The sequence below is a fragment of the Bubalus bubalis genome, chromosome 2, assembly GCF_019923935.1.
Source record: "Bubalus bubalis isolate 160015118507 breed Murrah chromosome 2, NDDB_SH_1, whole genome shotgun sequence".
Taxonomy (NCBI): Eukaryota; Metazoa; Chordata; class Mammalia; order Artiodactyla; family Bovidae; genus Bubalus; species Bubalus bubalis.
The window spans coordinates 147,435,708-147,458,784 of NC_059158.1; positions in this window are offsets into that span (position 1 = coordinate 147,435,708).

Here is a 23,077-nt window from a genome sequence, read left to right on the forward strand (position 1 = left end):
CAACTTGTAAAGATATTTTATTGTTGCTCTCTCTCTTTTTTTAAATAAGGAGTTCAAACATGGCCTTCTAAAATATGGGTTCTTTTTTTTTTTTTTAGTTAAATAGGTATCTAGATTCTTAGATGGGAACTGAGATGTCTAATATTCTATCCTTTCCAGCCTGCTCTGAATATTTAAATTGGATTTTAAAGGCATAACTAATCATAATGGTCTTAGAAAATCAGCATGTGATCAGTTTGGAAGATTGTGTGAGTGCTAAGTCGCTTCAGTAATGTCCAACTCTTTGCGACCCTATGGACTGTAGCCCACCAGGCTCCTCTGTCCATGGGATTCTCCAGGTGAAAATACTGGAGTGGGTTGCCATGCCCTCCTCCAGGGGACTTTCCCAACCCAGAGATCGAGCTTCATCCCTGAAGTCCTAGAAATTAGCTGCCAGGGGAATATAAAACTTAATATGAATATACTGACTGAACTGAATATGGATGTAGAATGTAATATGTCCTATGCTGGACTGGTTTGGGCTAGAAGTTTTTGTGAATGTTCTGAAACCAGTTTGTTTCTCAAAGTCCCACACTTATTTTCCCTGTGCCTCCTTAGAAAGTGGGATTAGTGATTTTAGTTACTATCTCATTTTGCAAAGGGTCTTCCCTGATAGCTCAGTTGGTAAAGAATCCACCTGCAATGCAGGAGACCGGGGTTCGATTCCTAGGTCAGGAAGATCCGCTGGAGAAGGGATAGGCTGCCCACTCCAGTATTCTTGGGCTCACAAAGTGTTGGACACGACTGAGCGACTTTCACTTTCACTTTGCAAAACAGTCAAGGATGAATAAAATAACACTAGCAAAATACTAATTGTTAGAAAGGTATAAACAATTTTAAAAATAACTACTTCAAAAACTTTATTTCCTTCAATTCACCTTCTAGGGAATGAAGACACAAGACAGTCAATAATTCAAATTCCCTAGTAAAATGGAAAAGTATTATTGACCCTGAAGAGCACAGAGGTTAATTTATTTGCAAAAATCACCTCCTGCCACATGCTCTGGGTGGAGAAGAAATTATGTGAAGCCGTATGAGAAAACAATCACCTTCCTCCCTCTACATCCCTCCCCCCATTTCTGTTCATTTGGGGGGAGTGCTGGTAAGGGATTGCTTCCCAGAAAGTAATACAAGGAAGGTGCTTGAGTATGCTTGAGTGTATCAAAGCATATATGTTCATTTTTGTCCATGAGAGAAGCCATAGAGACCAGAAGTATTGGCAATATGGATGACAGCCAAGCACATTTTGCAGGCCAGGCAGAATTTTTGCAGGCCTATTTATTTATTTATTTTTTAATGATTTGCAAGGCTGGGTAAATTGAATTACTCACTGTTGATTATAAAATGGGTTAGTAGGCAAACCCAGAAGGTCAACTTGTTTACCACTGCAACTGCTATCATTTCTCTCCACCTAAAATTATTCTTCAAGGAAATTATTCCCATCTTTAATCCAATCTATAAAGACGATGGCGTGTCTTCAAATCATTCCCAATAATTCCAATAAGAGAACATTAATTTGTCATGACTTGTTGACATTTGAATTTTAAATTAATTAATCTCCATTAGGAAGCTTTTTTATTTAAAAGATTCTTCTTTTAAATTGCATTTTGGAATGATATATATGGGTTTTCCAGATGGCTCAGGTAAATAACCTGCCTGTCAATGTAGGAGACATGGGTTTGATGAATCCCTGCATCAGGAATATTCCCTGGAGGAGGAAATAGCAACCCACTCCATTATTCTTGCCTGGAAAATCCCATGGACAGAGGAACCTGGCAGGTTATAGTCCATGGGGCCACAGAGAACTGGACACAATTGAGCGACTAAGCACACACAATGATATGTAGTGGACGATTGTTCTTTATTTGATTATTCACAATCTATCCCCTTGTCTTCTGATAAGGAAATCCCAATTCCTTTAAAGGAAAGTATTTCCCCCTCCCAAAGTATATATCATGGATGGGACTATAAATGAAGCCTTTCTATCCTCCTCTAGAAGAGTGACAGGGAAAAAAAATAGCCATGTCAATTGGAGCCATCCTGGCAGTAGAGCCTGGTGAGATGGACTAGTAAATATTAAAACAGAATTCTAAAGCAATTTGGTTCCTTTTCTGTTTTTTTTGTTTTTTTTTTTAACACTTAATCAGTCCAGTTCCTGAGTTTTGCCTTCTGTTCTGTGATCTGCCCTCAATGGTACTCCCCTCTGCCTCCTTGTCTATTCCCATCTTGTGTAAGGTAGCCAGAATCCATTCCTTTTGCTTGTAACCACATATTCTAAGGTCTCAAGATACTAAAGTCAACTGGAAGTAATGATGTCAAAACCAAGCCTGATACAGGGAGGCAGAGGACTTGTTTTAAATAGTTCTGGCTTTGATCTCATTTTCCCCTTGTGTTGTTTTAAAAATATCTAGGGGAGGAAAAAAAAGTTACAATAGAATCTTTTAATTAGTTACCAGATCTATTGAAGAAGGAGTCTAGACTTAAACCTTTTCTAGCATTTGCCTTTTTGCATTTTGTACCTTGGACAGTAGTCTGTGTCCAAGTCAATTCTGATACAAAAAGTAAGCAAAATACATCACTTAACAAAAAAACAAGACCAGGTGATATTTTCATCTGACAGTTTTCATCAGTTTCCCTTCAAGAGACAACATTGGGAATTTATGAATGAAATTAATTTTGAATTCAGTATCAGACCATGCCAATTCCTTTGCTTTGTGAATTCAAGATCTGTTTCCAAATTAGGTATTTCATTAGCTTTAATGTATCTTCTAACCTGATTGAGACTTTAGGATGTATTTTGTAATTTGGGTTCATTCATAAATCACTCTTTAGGAAATTATTGTATGAATAAAAACTGGAGAGAATCATACTCCCTGCTCTATTCTAAGAATTGAGGTAATAACAACAAGTTAGCACATGTTTCCCTAGGCACTGAGATAAGCTACTTGGGTAATATAGTGAATGGCTAAGACCGCAAGGAGGGGAAAGTTGGAAAGAAAATAAATATTTATCAAACATATTCTTTGCCAAGTATTATATTAGAAAGTTATTATCTCTATTTTTCAAGTGAAGAAAACTGAGACTTAGAAACATTAAATATTTTTATTACTCATTTATTGAAGATTTGCCATGGGCCAAAGATTGTGCTAGGCTTTGGAAATCCAAAGATGGCTAAGATGCAGGAATAAATGGCAGATTCATGAATTAAACCCAGGTCCATCTATCTCTGAAGCCAAACACAATAAATAATATGCCTCCCATGGAACATTGCCTAGGTCAAGATCACTTCTCCTGACATGCAAATAAGACAAAGAACCAGAATAGAACCAGGTTTTTCAATGTTTTACCATCAGAACAGCATTCATGGGAATTTTCATAATTAGAATCATTTCTCAGTATAGTAGAGAAATTTTATAATTCTCAATTTTATGATTTTATTTTTCCCAAGACTCCTATAAAATTGAGAACAAATATTCACTCTCAATTAACAAATCATATATCATTCTCATTTAAAATATAGAAAGAAAAAAAAACTTAATGAGATTACTTAATGAACATCCTAGAATGAAAAAAAAAAATGGTGATATGGGTTCAATGGTCCAGACAACACAGTGACTTAGCTCAGATTATTGGCTTCCAGCAACCACCCCAGTGCAACTCAACCTTGGAGATGCCACATGAGAATTTAAGAAGCTAAAGTGGCACAAAGCCTTTATTATTTATCACTAACTGCAAGTAGCTCTTGGGAGGATAAAAGCAGTAAGAAAAACAGCCTTAGAAGGTAGGTCAATAACCAAAGTTTTCTCTTCTCCACATTGTCATGGCACATCCCTGCTAACTCACCGCTCCCTCAAGGCAGGCCAGTGCCAGTCCAAGGTGGTATAACCTCAGGGCAACAATGCAGCCCAGTAAACTACTGGCAGTGTGAGTCAAAAATAGACTTCACAATATCAAGAACTCAGTGAGTAGCTTGCACAGTGCAGTGAATGAACATAGCTGAAGACAGAATTGGCGAGTTAATAAATTATTTTACATAGGGCTTCCCTCATAGCTCAGTTGGCAAAGAATCTGCCTGCAATGCCGGAGATCCAGGTTTGATTCCTGGGTTGGGAAGACCGCTTGGAGAAGGAAATGGCAACCCACTCCAATATTCTTGCCTGGAGAATCCTATGGACAAAGGAGCCTGGCAGGCTACAGTCCATGGGGTTGCAAGAGTTGGACATGACTTAGGGACTAAAGCACCACCAAATTATATGAGCTCCTTATTGCCAAATTCAGACTTAAATTGAAGAAAGTAGGGAAAACCACTAGACCATACAGGTATGACCTAAATCAAATCCCTTATGATTATACAGTGGAAGTGAGAAATAGATTTAAGGGCCTAGATCTGATAGATAGAGTGCCTGATGAACTATGGAATGAGGTTCGTGACATTGTACAGGAGACAGGGATCAAGACCATCCCCATGGAAAAGAAATGCAAAAAAGCAAAATGGCTGTCTGGGGAGGCCTTACAAATAGCTGTGAAAAGAAGAGAAGCAAAAAGCAAAGGAGCAAAGGAAAGATATAAGCATCTGAATGCAGAGTTCCAAAGAATAGCAAGGAGAGATAAGAAAGCCTTCTTCAGTGATCAATGCAAACAAATAGAGGAAAACAACAGAATGGGAAAGACTAGAGATCTCTTCAAGAAAATTAGAGATACCAAAGGAACATTTCATGCAAAGATGGGCTTGATAAAGGACAGAAATGGTATGGACCTAACAGAAGCAGAAGATATTAAGAAGAGGTGGCAAGAATACACAGAAGAACTGTACAAAAAAGATCTTCACGACCCAGATAATCACGCTAGTGTAATCATTGACCTATAGGCAGACATCCTGGAATGTGAAGTCAAGTGGGCCTCAGAAAGCATCACTATGAACAAAGCTAGTGGACGTGATGGAATTCCACTTGAGCTCTTTCAAATCCTGAAAGAGGATGCTGAGAAAGTGCTACACTCAATATGCCAGCAAATGTGGAAAACTCAGCAGTGGCCACAGGACTGGAAAAGGTCAGTTTTCATTCCAATCCCAAAGAAAGGCAATGCCAAAGAATGCTCAAACTACCACACAATTGTGCTCATCTCACACGCTAGAAAAGTAATGCTCAAAATTCTCCAAGCCAGGCTTCAGCAATACGTGAACCATGACATTCCTGATGTTCAAGCTGGTTTTAGAAAAGGCAGAGGAACCAGAGATCAAATTGCCAACACCCGCTGGATCATGGGAAAAGCAAGAGAGTTCCAGAAAAACATCTATTTCTGCTTTATTGACTATGCCAAAGCCTTTGACTGTGTGGATCACAATAAACTGTGGAAAATTCTGAAAGAGATGGGAATACCAGAACACCTGATCTGCCTCTTGAGAAATCTGTATGCAGGTCAGGAAGCAACAGTTAGAACTGGACATGGAACAACAGACTGGTTCCAAATAGGAAAAGGAGTAGGTCAAGGCTGTATATTGTCACCCTATTTATTTCACTTATCTGCAGAGTACATCATGAGAAACCCTGGACTGGAAGAAACACAAGCTGGAATCAAGATTGCCGGGAGAAATATCAATAACCTCAGATATGCAGATGACACCACCCTGATGGCAGAAAGTGAAGAGGAACTAAAATGCCTCTTGATGAAAGTGAAAGTGGAGAGTGAAAAACTTGGCTTAAAGCTCAACATTCAGAAAACTAAGATCATGGCATCTGGTCCCTTCACTTCATGGGAAATAGATGGGGAAACAGTGGAAACAGTGTCAGACTTTATTTTTTTGGGCTCCAAAATCACTGCAGATGGTGACTGCAGCCATGAAATTAAAAGATGCTTACTCCTTGGAAGGAACGTTATGACCAACCTAGATAGCATATTCAAAAGCAGAGACATTACTTTGCCAACAAAGGTTCGTCTAGTCAAGGCTATGGTTTTTCCTGTAGTCACGTATGGATGTGAGAGTTGGACTGTGAAGAAGGCTGAACGCTGAAGAATTGATGCTTTTGAACTGTGGTGTTGGAGAAGACTCTTGAGAGTCCCTTGGACTGCAAGGAGATCCAACCAGTCCATTCTGAAGGAGATCGGCCCTGGGAATTCTTTGGAAGGAATGATGCTAAAGCTGAAACTCCAGTACTTTGGCCACCTCATGCGATGAGTTGACTCATTGGAAAAGACTCTGATGCTGGGAGGGATTGAGGGCAGGAGGAAAAGGGGACAACAGAGGATGAGATGACTGGATGGCATCACTGACTCGATGGACATGAGTCTGAGTGAACTCAGGGAGTTGGTGATGGACAGGGAGTCCTGGCGTGCTGCGATTCATGGGGTCGCAAAGAGTCGGACACGACTGAGCGACTGAACTGAACTGAACTGAGTGAAAGTTGCTCAGTCATGTCTGACTCTTTTGCAACCCAATGGACTATGCAGTCCACAGAATTCTCCAGGCCAGAATACTGGAATGGGTAGCCTTTCCCTTCTCCAGTGGATCTTCCCTACCCAGGAATTGAACCACGGTCTCCTGCATTGCAGGCAGATTCTTTTCCAGCTGAGCTACCAAGGAAGCCCCAAAAATTATACATAAGAACTATCCTCAAAGTCATTAGAAAGATATAAAAGTTAGAAAAAATGAAGTAGAATAAATAATAAGGAAGTTAGAATTAGAATAGACTCCATCAGTTATGAGTTGCAGAAGAAGATACATCAACCTCCATATAGAGAAAATAAAATATTTGCAAAATAATGGTGAAGAATTTCCTGAAATTGAAGGAAAAATACATCCTTGGCACCATTTGTCCTCTACTACTGTAGTATGTGATACACTACAAAGAGTTGACCAGGAAAGAAAAAGACAAGAGATCCAAGAAACAAGTTTCATACCAGGAGAGAGGCAACAGAGATTCTTAAGTTAATGGGGAGAGGGATTCCAGGATGACTGTCTTGTGACAGAGCCAGGGAGGAACAAGTTACTATTAGAGAAGGAAGTCAGAAGAGGGCTCTGGAAAAGTGCCTCCAAGAAAATGATATTTTAGAATATCTGGTGTGTTTGAAAGTATTGGAGAAAGACTTAATCATGGCATAAATTTCAGAGGTGAATTGATGTTTGGTGCCTGTGAGAATTTGCTGTATGATGCAAGGAACCCAAAGTTGGTGCTCTGTGACAACCTAGAGGGGTAGGATGGAGAGGGAAGTGGGAGAGAGGTTTAAGAGGGAGGGGACATTTGTACACCTATGGCTGATTCATGTTGATGTATGGCAGAAATATTGTAAAGTAATTATCCTCTGATTAAAAATAACATTAAATTAAAAAAAAGAAAAAAGTAAAAAGCAAATAAATTATTAATGCCAAGAAAAAGAAATAAAAACTGTACAAGAAGGAAAATATGAGAACATATTATGATGCTTAGTTTTGAATAATCTCCATTTCATATAAATTGTGTCCAAAGATAGAAAAGAGAAAAGTTGTCTGTATTAGTCTGATGGTGCTGCCATAGAAAAGAACCACAAACTGGGTAGCTTTGACAACAGAAACTTACTATCTCACAATATCAGGGACTGGGAGTCCAAAAGCAAGGTGTTGGCAGTGTTGGATCTTTCTGAAGGGAGGAGGATCTGTTCCAGGCATCTGTCCATGGCTTATAGATGGCTATCTTCCTGGTCACTTGGCATTTTCCACATATACATTGTCTGAATTTCCCCCTTTTATAAAGAATAAGCCCACCTTACTGAGCTTACTTTAATTAATTACTCTGTAAAGATCCTACTTCCAAATAAGGTCACATTCAGAGGCACGGAGAGTTAGAACTTCAAAATATGAATCAGTGAGACACAATTTAGCCCATGACACTAATCAACACATTTCATGAGGTTAGTATATCTTTGCTAGTAAAATCAAATAAGAATGTAGTTGAATAAGCACTGCTTTGTTACAGTATAATAAAGATATGTATAGGTCAGTTTCAAGTATGAGCAGAGAGGTAGTCATCTTAAATAACTGAATCCAAGAGCTTACCAAAAAATTTTATAATTAACTCAGGTTTATCCTTGAAATAGAAGAATGAGTAAGTCAGACATTCTATAAATATAGTTCACCACTTTAACAGACAAAAATAGAAAATCCCTGATCATTCCAGATGCAAAACACTGATAGAGTTCAATACTTATGTTCATAATTTGAGAAAACTTAAAACAATAAGAAAAATAGCTAAATGTGACAAAACAATTAGATTAAAATAAAATGTAAGGTAACATCTTTGTGACATAGGGCAGAGAAAGGCTTCTTTTTTTTCTTTTAATCGAAATATAGTGATTTATGCATACGTGCGTGCTAAGTGAATGCATGCTAAGTTACTTCAGTCATGTTCGACGCTTTGCGCCCCCATGGACTGTATGCAGCCCACCAGGCTCCTCTGTCCATTGGATTCTCGAGGCAAGAATACTGGAGAGGGTTACCATGGTTGATTTATAAAGTTGTGTTAATTACTGCTGTGCAGGAAATTGATTTAGTTTTATATATATATACATTTGTTTTTTATATTCTTATTCTTTATGGTTTACCATAGGATGTTGAATATAGCTCTCTGTGCTATATAGAACGACCTTGTTGTTTATCTATTCTATATATAAATGCTTACATCTGCTAGTTCCAAATTCCCACTCCATTCCTCCCCAACTCTCTCCCCCTTGGCACCACCAATCTGTTCTCTCTGTCCATGATTCTATTTCATAAATAGACTTGTTTGTGTCATATTTTAGCTTCCACACACAAATGATATCATATGGTATTTATCTTTCTCTTTCTGACTTACTTCACTTAATATGATAATCTCTAGTTGCATCCATGTTGCTACAAATGGCATAATTTCATTCCTTTTTATGGTTGAGTAGTATTCCATTGTATATATGTAACACATCGTTTTAAATTTTTTTTATATATTTTTTTAATTGGAGGACAATCCCTTCACAACACTGTGGTGGTCCCTGCCACACATCAACACGGATCAGCCTTAGGCACACATGCATGCCCCCCTTCCTGAACCCCTCTTCCACCTCCCTCCCCAACCCACCCCTCTGGTTGTCCCAAAGCACTGGCTTTGAGTGCCCTGCTTCATGCATCAAACTTGCACTGGTCATCTCTTTAACATATGGTAATATACATGTTTCAGTGTTATTCTCTCATATCATCCCACCTTTGCCTTCTAGCACATTGTCCAATAGTCTGTTCTTTATATCTGTGTCTCTTTTGCTGCCCTGCATTTAGGATCATCATTACCATCTTTCTAAATTCCATACATATGCATTAATATACTGTATTAGTGTATCTCTTTCTGACTTACTTCACTCTGTATAATAGGCTCCAGTTTCATCCACCTCATTAGAACTGACTCAAATGTGTTCTTTCTTATAATTGACTAATATTCCATTATGTATATGTACCACAACTTCCTTATCTATTTGTCTACTGATGGACATCTAGGTTACTTCCATGTCCTAGCTATCATAAACAGTGCTGCAATGAACACTGAGGTACATGTTTCTCTTTCAATTCTGATTTCCTTGATGTGTGTGCCCAGCAGTGGGATTACTGGGTCATATGGCAGTTCTATTTCCAGTTTTTTAAGGAATCTCCACACAGTTCTCCACAGTGTCTGTACCCGTTTTCATTTTCACCAACAGTGTGAGAATGTTCCCTTTTCTCCACACCCTTTCCAGCATTTATTTTTTGTAGACTTTTTGATGGCAGTCATTCTGACCAGTGTGAGATGATACCTCATTGTGGTTTTGATTTGCATTTCTCTAATAAAGAGTGATGCTGAGCACTTTTTCATGTGTTTATTAGCCATCTGTATGTCTTCTTTGGAGAAATATCTGTTTAGTTCTTTGGTCCACTTTTTGATTGGGTTGTTTTTCTGGTATTGAGCTGCATGAGCTTCTTGTATATTATGGAGATTAATTCTTTGTCAGTTGCTTCATTTGCTATTATTTTATCCCATTCTGAAGACTGCCTTTTCACCTTGTTTATAGTTTCCTTCATTGTGAAAAAGCTTTTAAGTTTAATTAGGTCCCATTTGTTTATTTTTGCTTTTATTTCCATTACTCTGGGAGGTGGGTCATAGAAGATCATGCTGTGATTTATGTCAGAGAGTGTTCTGCCTATGTTTTCCTCTAGGAGTTTTATAGTTTCTGTTCTTACATTTATATCTTTCATCCATTTTGAGTTTGTTTTTGTGTATGGTGTTAGAAAGTGTTCTAGTTTCATTCTTTTACAGGTGGTTGACCAGTTTTCCCAGCACCACTTGTTGAAGAGATTGTCTTTAATCCATTATATATTTTTGCTTCCTTTGTCAAAGATACAGTGTCCATAGGTGAGTAGATTTATCTCTGGGCTCTCTATTTTGGTCCATTGATCTGTAGTTCTGTCTGTGCCAGCCATACTGTCTTGATGACTGTAGCTTTGTAGTAGAGTCTGAAGTCAGGAAGGTTGATTCCTCTAGTTCCATTCTTCTTTCTCAAGATTATTTTGGATATTCGAGTTTTTCTGTGTTTCCATACAAAATGTGAAATTATTTGTTCTAGTTCTATGAAAAATATCATTGGTAGCATTGTAGGGATTGCATTGAATCTATAGATTGCTTTGGGTAGTATACTCATTCTCATTATATTGATTCTTCCAATCCATGAACATGGTATATTTCTCCATTTATTTGTGTCCTCTTTGATTTCTTTCATCAGTATGCTATAGTTTTCTCTATATAGGTTTTTTGTTTCTTTAGGTAAATTTATTCCTAAGTATTTTATTTTTTTGTTGCAATGGTGAATGGGATTGTTTCCTTACTTTCTCTTTCTGTCTTCTTATTGTTAATACACAGGAACGCAAGGGATTTCTGTATTAATTTTATGTCCTGTAACTTTGCTATATTCACACTCCAGTACTCTTGCCTGGAAAATCCCATGGACGGAGGGGCCTGGTGGGCTGCAGTCCATGGGGTTGCTAGGAGTCGGACACGACTGAGCTTTTGACTTCACTTTCACTTTTCACTTTCCTGCATTGGAGAAGGAAATGGCAACCCACTCCAGTGTTCTTTCCTGGAGAATCCCAGGGACTGGGGGACCTGGTGGGCTGCCGTCTATGGGGTCGCACAGAGATGGACACGACTGGAGTGACTTAGCAGCAGCAGCAGTAATTTTCTGGTGGTGTCTTTAGAGTTTTCTATGTAGAGGATCATGCCATCTGCAAACAGTGCGAGTTTTGCTTCTTCTTTTTCAATCTGGATTCCTTTTATTTCTTTTTGTTCTCTGATTGCTCTGGCTAGGACTTTCATAACTATGTTGAATAGTAGTGGTGAGAGTGGGTACCCTTGTCTTGTTCCTGATTTTAGAGGAAATGCTTTCCATTTTTCACCATTGAGGATAATGTTTGCTATGGGCTTGTCATATATTGCTTTGTACCACATCTTCCTTATCCAATCTGTCAATGTTTATTGTTGTTTCCATTTCTTGGCTATTGTAATAGTGCTGCTATTAACATATGTGTGCATGTACCTTTTTGAATTATATTTTTGTCCAGATATATGCCTAGAAGTGGGACTGCTGGATCATATCATAATTCTATTTTTAAAACCTCCATACTATTTTCCACTGTGGTTGCATCAACTCACATCCACACCAACAGTGTGGAAAAGGAGAATGACTTCTTAAATGAAAGTTTAAATGCATAAATCACAAGGCAGAACAAAACATCTAAACTAAATTTTAATACCAAAATTAAGAATTTTAGTTCAATTGCGAGCACTATGCACAAAGTTCCTGCTGCTGCTAAGTCGCTTCAGTCACGCCCGACTCTGTGTGACCCCATAGACGGCAGGCCACCAGGCTCCCCTGTCCCTGGGATTCTCCAGGCAAGAACACTGGAGTGGGTTGCCATTTCCTTCTCCAATGCATGAAAGTGAAAAGTGAAAGTGAAGTTGCTCAGTCGTGTCCAACTCTTAGCGACCCCATGGACTGCAGCCTACCAGGCTCCTCTGTCCATGGGACTTCCCAGGCAAGAGTACTGGAGTGGGGTGCCATCGCCTTCTCCGACAAAGTTCCTATACCTATCAAAATGGGAGAAGATATTTGTGGCATCTAAACCAATAAAGAATACATTTTTGAACATATAAAGAACTCTTAAAATTTGATATAAAGTAAGAACTCTCATAGATAAAATGGGCAAGGTAATTTATAGAAGAGGAAACCCAAGAAGTTAATAAGCATTCATCAAGGTGCTCAAAATCACTGCTAACTGGTGAAAGGCAAATTTGGCCATTAGATTGGCCAAAAAGAGAATGCTGGATAATGCCAAGTATCAGTGAGGAAGTGGGGACAGACGGACTTTCACACACTGCTAGAGCAACGGTAGGCCGGAGGCAATTCATCATGACTCAACCTTATTAAGCAGCCATTAGCCTTACATATATCACAAGGAAATGATTCTTTGGGTCTGAAAGAGATTTGGAATACCCTGCGTATTTAGTACTGTGAATGAAAATAGGAAAAAATGTGATAAGTAAACATCATGGAGTATTACTTGACAACTAGAATCAAAGGATTAAATATACACATGCTTGGTGAAAAAAGTTGGAAGCACAAAGAGATATACACTACAATATCATTTACAAAAATTAAAAAAATTATATACACTCAAAAATACATATATTTCAAGAACATATTAAAGTAAAAAGATACACATAATAAGCATTAACCTGGCTGGTAGTGGTATGAGGATAAAATAAGATACAAAAACAGAGGAAGGAAGGAACCAATGGAGGGAGGAGGGAGAAAGAAAGCCATATTAGGTAGCTGTTGTTGCAACTATAATGCATAACAAATGCTAGAATTTCAGTATTACAACAAACATTTATTTCTCATGCATGTGCAGGTCATCTGGGAGTTCGCTTACCTAGCCTGGAACTTGGTTACAGGTACAGATTGAGTCCAGGTCTGTTCGATATGTTTCTCATCCTCCTTAGACTAGTGGGTAACCAAGGTATGTTTTTTTTTGTGATGAGAAACAGGAGCTCAAGTGTGTGAGTTTAACCAGGATAATGCAGTTGGACCAATATTTCATTGGCCTGAAGCAAGTCATATGGCCAAGCCCAAGTCAAGTATCAGGAAAAATGCTCCACCGACCAGAAAGCTCTGGCAGGAGTGTAAATATATCAATCAGAAAGTTAAACTTTGGGAATCAATAATTCCATTTACTGTGATTGGAGGATGGATAGATAGATGTTATATATGTGCATCTGTGGATACATAGACACATACATACATGCATTTGTAACAAAAGAATTTTGCATGGACAAGTAATGATGACAATATATAAACTGAGGAGTGTGATTAATCAACCTTATACATCTAATGTCCCCAAAACAATACCAAAACAAACAACACTTAGGATTAGTAAGTGAGTAGAAAGTTCAGACTGAACATCACAGGTGGCACTGCAAAATATCCTAATTGATACTAGTCATCTCCATACTCATTATAGGGCTTCCCCAATGGTTCAGTGGTAAAGAATCCACCTGCAATGCCGGAGACCCAGGAGATGCAGGTTCGATCCCTGGGTGGGGAAGATCCCCTGGAGGAAGGCATGACAACCCACTCCGGTATTCTTGCCTGGAAAGTCCCATGAATAGAGGAGTCCAGCGGGCTACAGTCCATGGGGTTACAAAGAGTTGGACGTGACTGAAGTGACTGAGCGCACACACACACTCATTATGGAAAATAATGGTACAAAGAGAATGTATTATCCTTTTTGTTTAGAACCTGAAAATGTACTATTTACAAAAATAAGTAGAATCTGCACTGCTTAATATAGCTATGATGTAGTTTTGTTCTAAGCAATGCAGCAACAGGGGTGAGAGCTTCGAAAGCTTTGGGGTTCCAATATAAAGTAAGATGAGACCCATTCTAATTCGACTCTATTTCGAGATGCTTAAGGTACTATAGCCAGTTCTTTGCTACTATGTACATATTTAGCATATCAGAATGAAAACTAAAGGTCTAATTAAAGCTATGGTTTTTCCAGTGGTCATGTATGGATGTAAGAGTTGGACTATAAAGAAAGCTGAGCACCCAAGAATTGATGCTTTTGAACTGTGGTGTTGGAGAAGACTCTTGAAAGTCCCTTGGACTGCAAGGAGATCAAACCAGTCCATCCTAAAGGAAATCAGTCCTAGGTATTCATTGGAAGGACTGATGCTGAAGCTGAAACTCCAATACCTGGCCACCTGATGTGAAGAACTGAATCACTAAGAAAAGACCCTGATGCTGGGAAAGATTGAAGGCAGGAGGAAAAGGGGATGACAGAGGATGAGATGGTTGGATGGCATCACCAACTTGATGGACATGAGATTGAGCAAGCTCCAGGAGTTGGTGATGGACAGGGAAGCCTGGCATACTGCAGTCCATGGGGTCACAAAGAGTTAGACACGACTGAGCAACTGAACTGAGCTGAACTGAGCTGAATAAAAACCAAAGATTTTACACAAAGGCTGCTAATGAAAATCTGTTAATGGAAAAGAATTTGGTAGATATGACCACATCTAAATTAAAGACTTCAATTTTGACAAATCAGCAAAATATTGTGAAAAAGATATTTACGAAAGAGATGTGGAATTGGTATCTAGAATATACAAGAAGCTTTACAAACAAATAAGAAAAAGAAAGCAAATTTTAAACAAAAAAATGGGCAATGGACATGAACAGGCAATTGATAGATGGGGAAATGTAAACAGCTACTAAGTATATCTTTCATATCAGAGACATGCAAAATTTTAAAGAGATGTTATCTTATACCTATCAGATTAGTAAAAATTAGAAAGTGCTGGCAAGGATGTGGAGAAATTTCACCCTTACTGCTGGTGAAATTATTAATTGCTGCAAATTCTATAAAGCAATCTGAAAGTACTTAATGAAGTAAAGTATAAAAGGCAATGGCACCCCACTCCAGTACTCTTGCCTGGAAAATCCCATGGGCGGAGGAGCCTAGTGGGCTGCAGTCCATGGGGTCGCGAAGAGTCAGACACTACCTAGTGACTTGACTTTCACTTTCACTTTCACGCACTGGAGAAGGAAATGGCAACCCACTCCAGTGTTCTTGCCTGGAGAATCCCAGGGACGGGGGAGCCTGATGGGCTGCCGTCTATGGGGTCGCACAGAGTCGGACACGACTGAAGCGACTTAGCAGCAGCAGCAGCAGCATACCCTCACAACCTGGAAACTCTACGCTTGGGAATATAATCTAGAAAACATCTTGCTAAGAAATCCATAAGTAAACATGATGATAGAGTATTGTTTTAGCATTATTTGTGGTACCAAAAAGTTGAAAGCAATCTAACTACCCTCTAGAGAATCTAAGTACCCATTAGATATCCACTAGGGAAATGGATAAGTAAAATGGGCTCCATGTAAGAGTCAGAAATGGTATATGCATCGGTATTGACATAATCTACAGGACTCCAAAGCAATAAACTGGGTTTATACAGAGAAAAATGTGTAGCTGTCAAAACATTCTTTTAGAGGAAAAGTAAAAAAAGGGAATGAGATTTTTTTATGGGTGTATAATTGCTTTACAATGTTGTGTTAGTTTCTTCTGTATAATGAAGTGAATCAGCTACAAGGATACATATATCCTTCCCTCTTGGTCCCCTCTCCCACCCCTCTCCCAACCCCACCCCTCTAGGTCATCACAGAGCACTGAACTGAGCTCCCTGTGCTTTATAGCAGGTTCCCACTAGCTATCTATTTTGTATAGGACAGTGTATTTATGTCAAACCTAATCACTCAATTTGTCCCACCCTCCCCTTCCCCACTGTGTCCAAATGTCCATTCTCTGCATCTGTGTCTCTCTATTACTACTGCTCTGGAAACAGGTTCATCTGTACCATTTTTATAGACTCCACATATACATGTTAATATACAATATTTGTTTTTCTCTTTCTAATTGACTTCACTTTATATGACAGACTCTAGGTCCATCCACATGTCTACAAATGATCTAATTTTTTCCTTTTTATGGCTGAGCAATATTCCATTGTATAGTTATAGCACATTACCATCTATATGGGCTTCTCTGGTGGCTCAGTTGGTAAAAAATCTGCCTGCCAATGCAGGAGATGCAGGTTCAATCCCTGGGTCGGGAAGACCCCCTGGAGAAGGAAATGGCAACCCGCTCCAGTATTCTTTTTTTTTTTTAATTTTATTTTATTTTTAAACTTTACATAATTGTATTAGTTTTGCCAAATATCAAAATGAATCCACCACAGGTATACATGTCTTCCCCATCCTGAACCCTCCTCCCTCCTCCCTCCCCATTCCATCCCTCTGGGTCGTCCCAGTGCACCAGCCCCAAGCATCCAGTATTGTGCATTGAACCTGGGCTGGTGACTCGTTTCATACATGATATTATACATGTTTCAATGCCATTCTCCCAAATCTTCCCACCCTCTCCCTCTCCCACAGAGTCCATAAGACTGTTCTATACATCAGTGTCTCTTTTGCTGTCTCGTACACAGGGTTATTGTTACCATCTTTCTAAATTCCATATATATGCGTTAGTATACTGTATTGGTGTTTCTCTTTCTGGCTTACTTCACTCTGTATAATAGGCTCCAGTTTCATCCACCTCATTAGAACTGATTCAAATGTATTCTTTTTAATGGCTGAGTAATACTCCATTGTGTATATGTACCACAGCTTTCTTATCCATTCATCTGCTGATGGACATCTAGGTTGCTTCCATGTCCTGGCTATTATAAACAGTGCTGCGATGAACATTGGGGTACACATGTCTCTTTCCCTTCTGGTTTCCTCAGGGTGTATGCCCAGCAGTGGGATTGCTGGATCATAAGGCAGTTCTATTTCCAGTTTTTTAAGGAATCTCCACACTGTTATCCATAGTGGCTGTACTAGTTTGCATTCCCACCAACAGTGTAAGAGGGTTCCCTTTTCTCCACACCCTCTCCAGCATTTATTGCTTGTAGACTTTTGGATCGCAGCCATTCTGACTGGTGTGAAATGGTACCTCATAGTGGTTTTGATTTGCATTTCTCTGATAATGAGTGATGTTGAGCATCTTTTCATGTGTTTGTTAGCCATCTGTATGTCTTCTTTGGAGAAATGTCTATTTAGTTCTTTGGCCCATTTTTTGATTGGGTCATTTATTTTTCTGGAGTTGAGCTGTAGGAGTTGCTTGTATATTCTCGAGATTAGTTGTTTGTCAGTTGCTTCATTTGCTATTATCTTCTCCCATTCTGAAGGCTGTCTTTTCACCTTGCTAATAGCAATCTATAGATTCAATGCAATCCCTATCAAGCTACCAACAGCATTCTTCACAGAGCTAGAACAAATAATTTCACAATTTGTATGGAAATACAAAAAAACCTTGAATAGCCAAAGCAATCTTGAGAAAGAAGAATGGAACTGGAGGAATCAACCTACCTGACTTCAGGCTCTACTACAAAGCCACAGTTATCAAGACAGTATGGTACTGGCACAAAGACAGAAATATAGATCAATGGAACAAAATAGAAAGCCCAGAGATAAATCCACGCACGTATGGACACCTTATCTTTGACAAAGGAGGCAAGAATATACAATGGATTAAAGACAATCTCTTTAACAAGTGGTGCTGGGAAATCTGGTCAACCACTTGTAAAAGAATGAAACTAGAACACTTTCTAACACCATACACAAAAATAAACTCAAAATGGATTAAAGATCTAAACGTAAGACCAGAAACTATAAAACTCCTAGAGGAGAACATAGGCAAAACACTCTCTGACATACATCACAGCAGGATCCTCTATGACCCACCTCCCAGAATATTGGAAATAAAAGCAAAAATAAACAAATGGGACCTAATTAACCTTAAAAGCTTCCGCTCCAGTATTCTTGCCTGGAAAATTCCATGGACAGAGGAGCCTGGCAGGAGACAGTCCATGGGGTTGCAAAGAGTCAGACATGACTTATCACGCATGCACACACACATACACACCATCTACATAACTTTAAAATGCATACATAAACAACACAATAAAATCTTCCAAATAAACACTAATAAACTAAATAAACAGGTGGAAGGTAAATAAGAAGAATCTATGGGAAAACTCTTTAAAAGGTGTTGATGGAAGTGCTGAGGGATACTAGGGATAGGGATCAAGTTAGAAACAAAATAAAATAAGATGAAATAAAACTAAAATAAAATAGGGGTCTTGCAAGAATGAGAGTGTTTCATGAATTATCTCAACTCTATTCAGAATAAACAGCAATTTGGGTTCCTCTAACAACTGTCTTTATTTCTTTGCAAAGTGTTATGATCAGAAAGTATATTTTCAACTTCTTGGAGGAGTCCAGCACCAGAAAGCAAACTAGAATGGAAGGAAACAATGCCATTTATAGATTCTCTTGCCTAATCATTCATTTATATGCAGTAGTGGAACACTGCTGGTCTAGGGAAATATTCCACTTGTTTTGAAACAAGTTTACAGCAGATAAGTGAACTTAAACAATGGCATTTGTATAAGTTAACTTGTTTTCTCTTTGTTCACATGTAGTGACCATCATTTGGGGACTAAACACCCAATCAAGTAACCCTTTGTATCTGACCAAATAATTGATTGCCAGAAAATGTGCAGGCTAAAAATGTTCCAACACAAGTCAGGCAGCTCCAAACCTCTCTTCATCTTCTTTTTGAACAAATAGAGATCCTAAGAATGGCCTGAACCCTAAGCAAGTACAAAGTTCTGACAGAACATAAAGGTGGCACCTCAAATAATTTTAAATAGACATTATCTTCCCACTCACGTGAAGTGAAGTGAAAGTCGCTCAGTCATGTCCGACTCTGTGATCACATGGACTATACAGTCCATGGAATTCTCCAGGCCAGAATACTGGAGTAGGTAGCCTTTCCCTTCTCCAGAGGATCTTCCCAACCCAGGGCTCAAACCCAGGTCTCCCGCACTGCAGGCGGATTCTTTACCAGCTAAGCCACAAGGGAAGCCCAAGAACACTGGAGTGGGCAGCCTATCCCTTCTCCGGTGGATCTTCCCGACCCAGGAATCAAACCAGGGTCTTCTGCATTGCAGGTGGATTCTTTACCAACTGAGCTATGAGGGAAGCTGTCTCCACTCATAATAAGGAGCAATTAGTGTAACGGGGTTAAATTGCTCTCTTTACTTGGAGCCTGTAAACGTGCTGTTTATTAATAAAGGTTAATGAGAACCGTGCTGCAAAATGGTGTGGATCTCTCCCAAGCAGCCCTTCAACATAGGCAAGAAAGAGTTTCTCCAGCCCTGGAGCTCTAATACAAAGTAAGACAAGACCCTTTTACATCTGGCTCCACTCTATTCTGGGCTGCTTAATGTACCAGTGCCAGCTCTTTGCCACTAGACGTATATTTAGCATATTGGAAGGAAAACCAAAAGCAAGGATTTTACATAGGAGCTAATCAGATAATTACATGGGTATCCAAAAGCCAGACAGTAAGGGATAGTGGAAACAATATAATTAAATAACTTGAGGGAGGCAGGAAGACTAGGGAGAGGAGTGTCTGCCTCGGAGCCTGGATGCTGAATACATTTTATCAAAGAAGGAAATCGAAAGAAGACTTTGATGCAGAAGCACATTCACTCTCAGAAGATGGATGGCAGTTAATAATCCCAAACCTCCCCCTTGACCCAGTGTTCGGTTTTCAGCAAGAACTCAAATTGTGATTCTAACCGAAAACAGAATGGCAAGGAGGATGGGGGAGGAGTGAACACTTTCACCACATTCCAGGTCAATTCTTCTAATTCCCAAGGCTTGGGGATGACAGCCATGAGAAATTTAAGATCCCTAAGAATGGCATTCTATAAATACTGATTATTTTCAGTTAACGTTCTTGTTGTCAATATACAGCATTTCCATTTGCTATAGTCTTCCAGGCCATTTCTGAAGCTGCCCCAAATGATGCCTCCAAGGGGCTGGCCATCATTACTCCCAGGTCCCAGATGGCGAGGCTGAGAGGTTAAGTGAGTTGCCTCAGGCCACACACTTCATTTCAAGGCCTCAGGTGCCAATATGGGATTATCTCTGTAAGTTTCTGACTCTTTGTACTACAAATAAATCTTTCCAGGGTAAAACACATCATGTGGCATCTGCTGTTTGTATAGTATGAGAAACTCTCCTTAGCGGTGCAGACCTCTTGGGATGTCACATCTACCTGTTGGGGTACCCAGCAGGCGTTCATCTACAACTCCCCTTGATAACACGGGTGGACATCGTATTTATTCAGCAGCAAGAACAGGAGGATCATTCAAAGAACAAGAGTTGAATGGGCCCCAGATCTTCCAGGTCACTAGCAAGGTTGAGACATGTCATATGCAAACACATTGGTTCTTAAAATGTGTTACTTAGGGAGAGGATCAAACTACTCTCCTGAGAAGGCAGCAGGATGTGGACAGGAAGAGGGAAACCTTAGAATTAGACTTGATTTTATTCTTGAATTTGAGCAACACTTTCCGGTTCTGCAAAAGAGAGGAGGGGTTACTAATGGGGTTATATGTGTCCTGCAAATTCCTCACCTCCAGAAATTCCAAATGAGACGTTCCTTGGAAATTGAGTCTTTGCAGATGTCAAGTTAACATGAGATCATTAAGACGGGTTCCAATCCAAAATGACTGATGTCTCTATAAAAAGGGGAAATTTGGACACAGAGAGACATGAGCAAAGGAAAGACACGTGAAGACACACAGAGAGAACAAACACCATGTGAAAACGGAGGACTGGAGTGATGAACCTACAAGCCAAGGAATGCCAAGGATTGCTGAGAACCACCAAAAGCTAGGAAGAGGCAAGGAAGAATATTTCCCCTCCAGGTGTCCAAGAGGACACAGCTCTTCCATAATCTTGATTTCAGACTTTTAGCCTCCAGAACTGTGAGACAATACATTTCTATTGTCCTAAGTCACCCAGTTGGTGGTACTTTGTTACAGCAGCCCTGGGAAATTCAGTTCAGTTCAGTTCAGTCGCTCAGTCGTGTCTGACTCCTTGCAACCCCATGAATCGCAGCACGCCAGGCCTCTCTGTCCATCACCAAGTCCCGGAGTTCACTCAGACTCACATCCATCGAGTCAGTGATGCCATCCAGCCATCTCATCCTCTGTCGTCCCTTTCTCCTCCTGCCCCCAATCCCTCCCAGCATCAGTCTTTTCCAATGAGTCAACTCTTCTCATGAGGTGGCCAAAGTACTGGAGTTTCAGCTTTAGCATCATTCCTTCCAAAGAACACCAGGACTGATCTCCTTTAGAATGGACTGGTTGGATCTCCTTGCAGTCCAAGGGACTCTCAGGAGTCTTCTCCAACACCACAGTTCAAAAGCATCAATTCTTTGGCACTCAGCTTTCTTCACCTGGGAAATTAATTCATTGTAAATATTAAAAGTAATTATTTAGGTAAAGTGCATACGAGGACCTCAATAAATTTAAGTTTCCTTCTTCAAAGAAAAAAATTGATGCACTGGAATGCGGACAAATCCTGCCGCCTTTCTCTCTGAAATTTCACTCTGGTCTGACCACATGGCAGATGGATTTCTGAGTCTGTTGAAAACTGCCTTAAATTCTCCAGATCAATGCCAGAAATTATCTGGTTTCCTGGGAGGATTTCTGAATTAGAAAGGACTGAGAACTGAGCCAAAATTCCTAGGTCTGAGCTGAAACAGAGGAAACTTCTGACTGGAACATAAGCTGTCATTTATTGGGAAGAGCTAGGAAGCCTTTCTCCAAGGGACACTGGGACATAGTGCCAGATCAAGCCTAACTCCTATACCCTGGGTCCCCCTCTCATTCCACAGCTGGGGTCCCTTAATACTCACCTGCAGGGTCAGCCCTGGTCAAGGTTCTCAGACTCTATAACCCTTAAAGGAGCATCTGCTTTGAGGTGTTTTGGATGCAGTGGTTGAATATGGACCTGGAGTCAGACTGCCTGGGTTGGTTCCAACTCTGCTACTTGCAGTGCATCCTAAGGCAAGTTATTCTCCAAGCCTTACTTTCTACCTTGGAGAAGGGGGCATGATAATAATAGTACCCAAGCCACAGGCTTGTTGTGGGGATTAGTTAACACAGCCAAAGCAAATGAATGGGTATTGGGTATGAAGTATTACATACGTGTGTTTTCTTATCACTGCTACTGCTGTCAATGACAGCTAGTCCCCGTCTGCTCTCCAATACTGGCAGTTGGTTCCTAACTCAAGCCTGAAGCCCTTGTCTTGATAGCTTGCCTAGTATTTAGTTTTTTAAAATCCAAGATCCATACCAGACTCTCTCAACCACCTCAAACCACTGTCATGAAAGGGAATCCAGTGTATGTGGCCCCACTATCCTCTGCCCTCCTGATCCTGCCCACCTGCCAGGATGTTCAAATGCTTTGAACTCTCTACCACTGGGCTCCACCTTCTCATAGAGTCATGTGATGATCCCCTAACTCCTCCAATGATGATAAACGGCTGGGCTCTTACCTGCCACCTGACAACCAGAATGGACCTGTATCACACCTCAGTAGCTGGAGTGTCCTTCAAAAATCTGCCCAGATGCCCACAGGCAGGCTGGATGCCTCCTGCTGACTCTCACTTCCTGTGGTAAATGGATTCCTGTCTAAATGTGAGACTGGATGTTTCCACAACCTGCCAAAATGGAATCTGCTCATTTTGACCACAAAGCTGCTAAACATTAAAAATATGCGGTGACTACACAGGTACTTGACAATGTCTATGTAATGTCAAACCCATGATGCACAAGGCATTACATTTGATTGAATCAAATCATAAGATTAAGCAGAATTAGAAAGTCAACATTTGTAAGACTTTGTAAATGCTTCTTTCATTTTACCGTAGCTATTCTAACTCTTCAATGAGTGGTATTTAGAATAAACATCAACAACAAAATACCAGTCAAAAGTTAAATCCTTTTCTATTCTTCACTTCCTCAGGATGACTCTGTGCATGCAT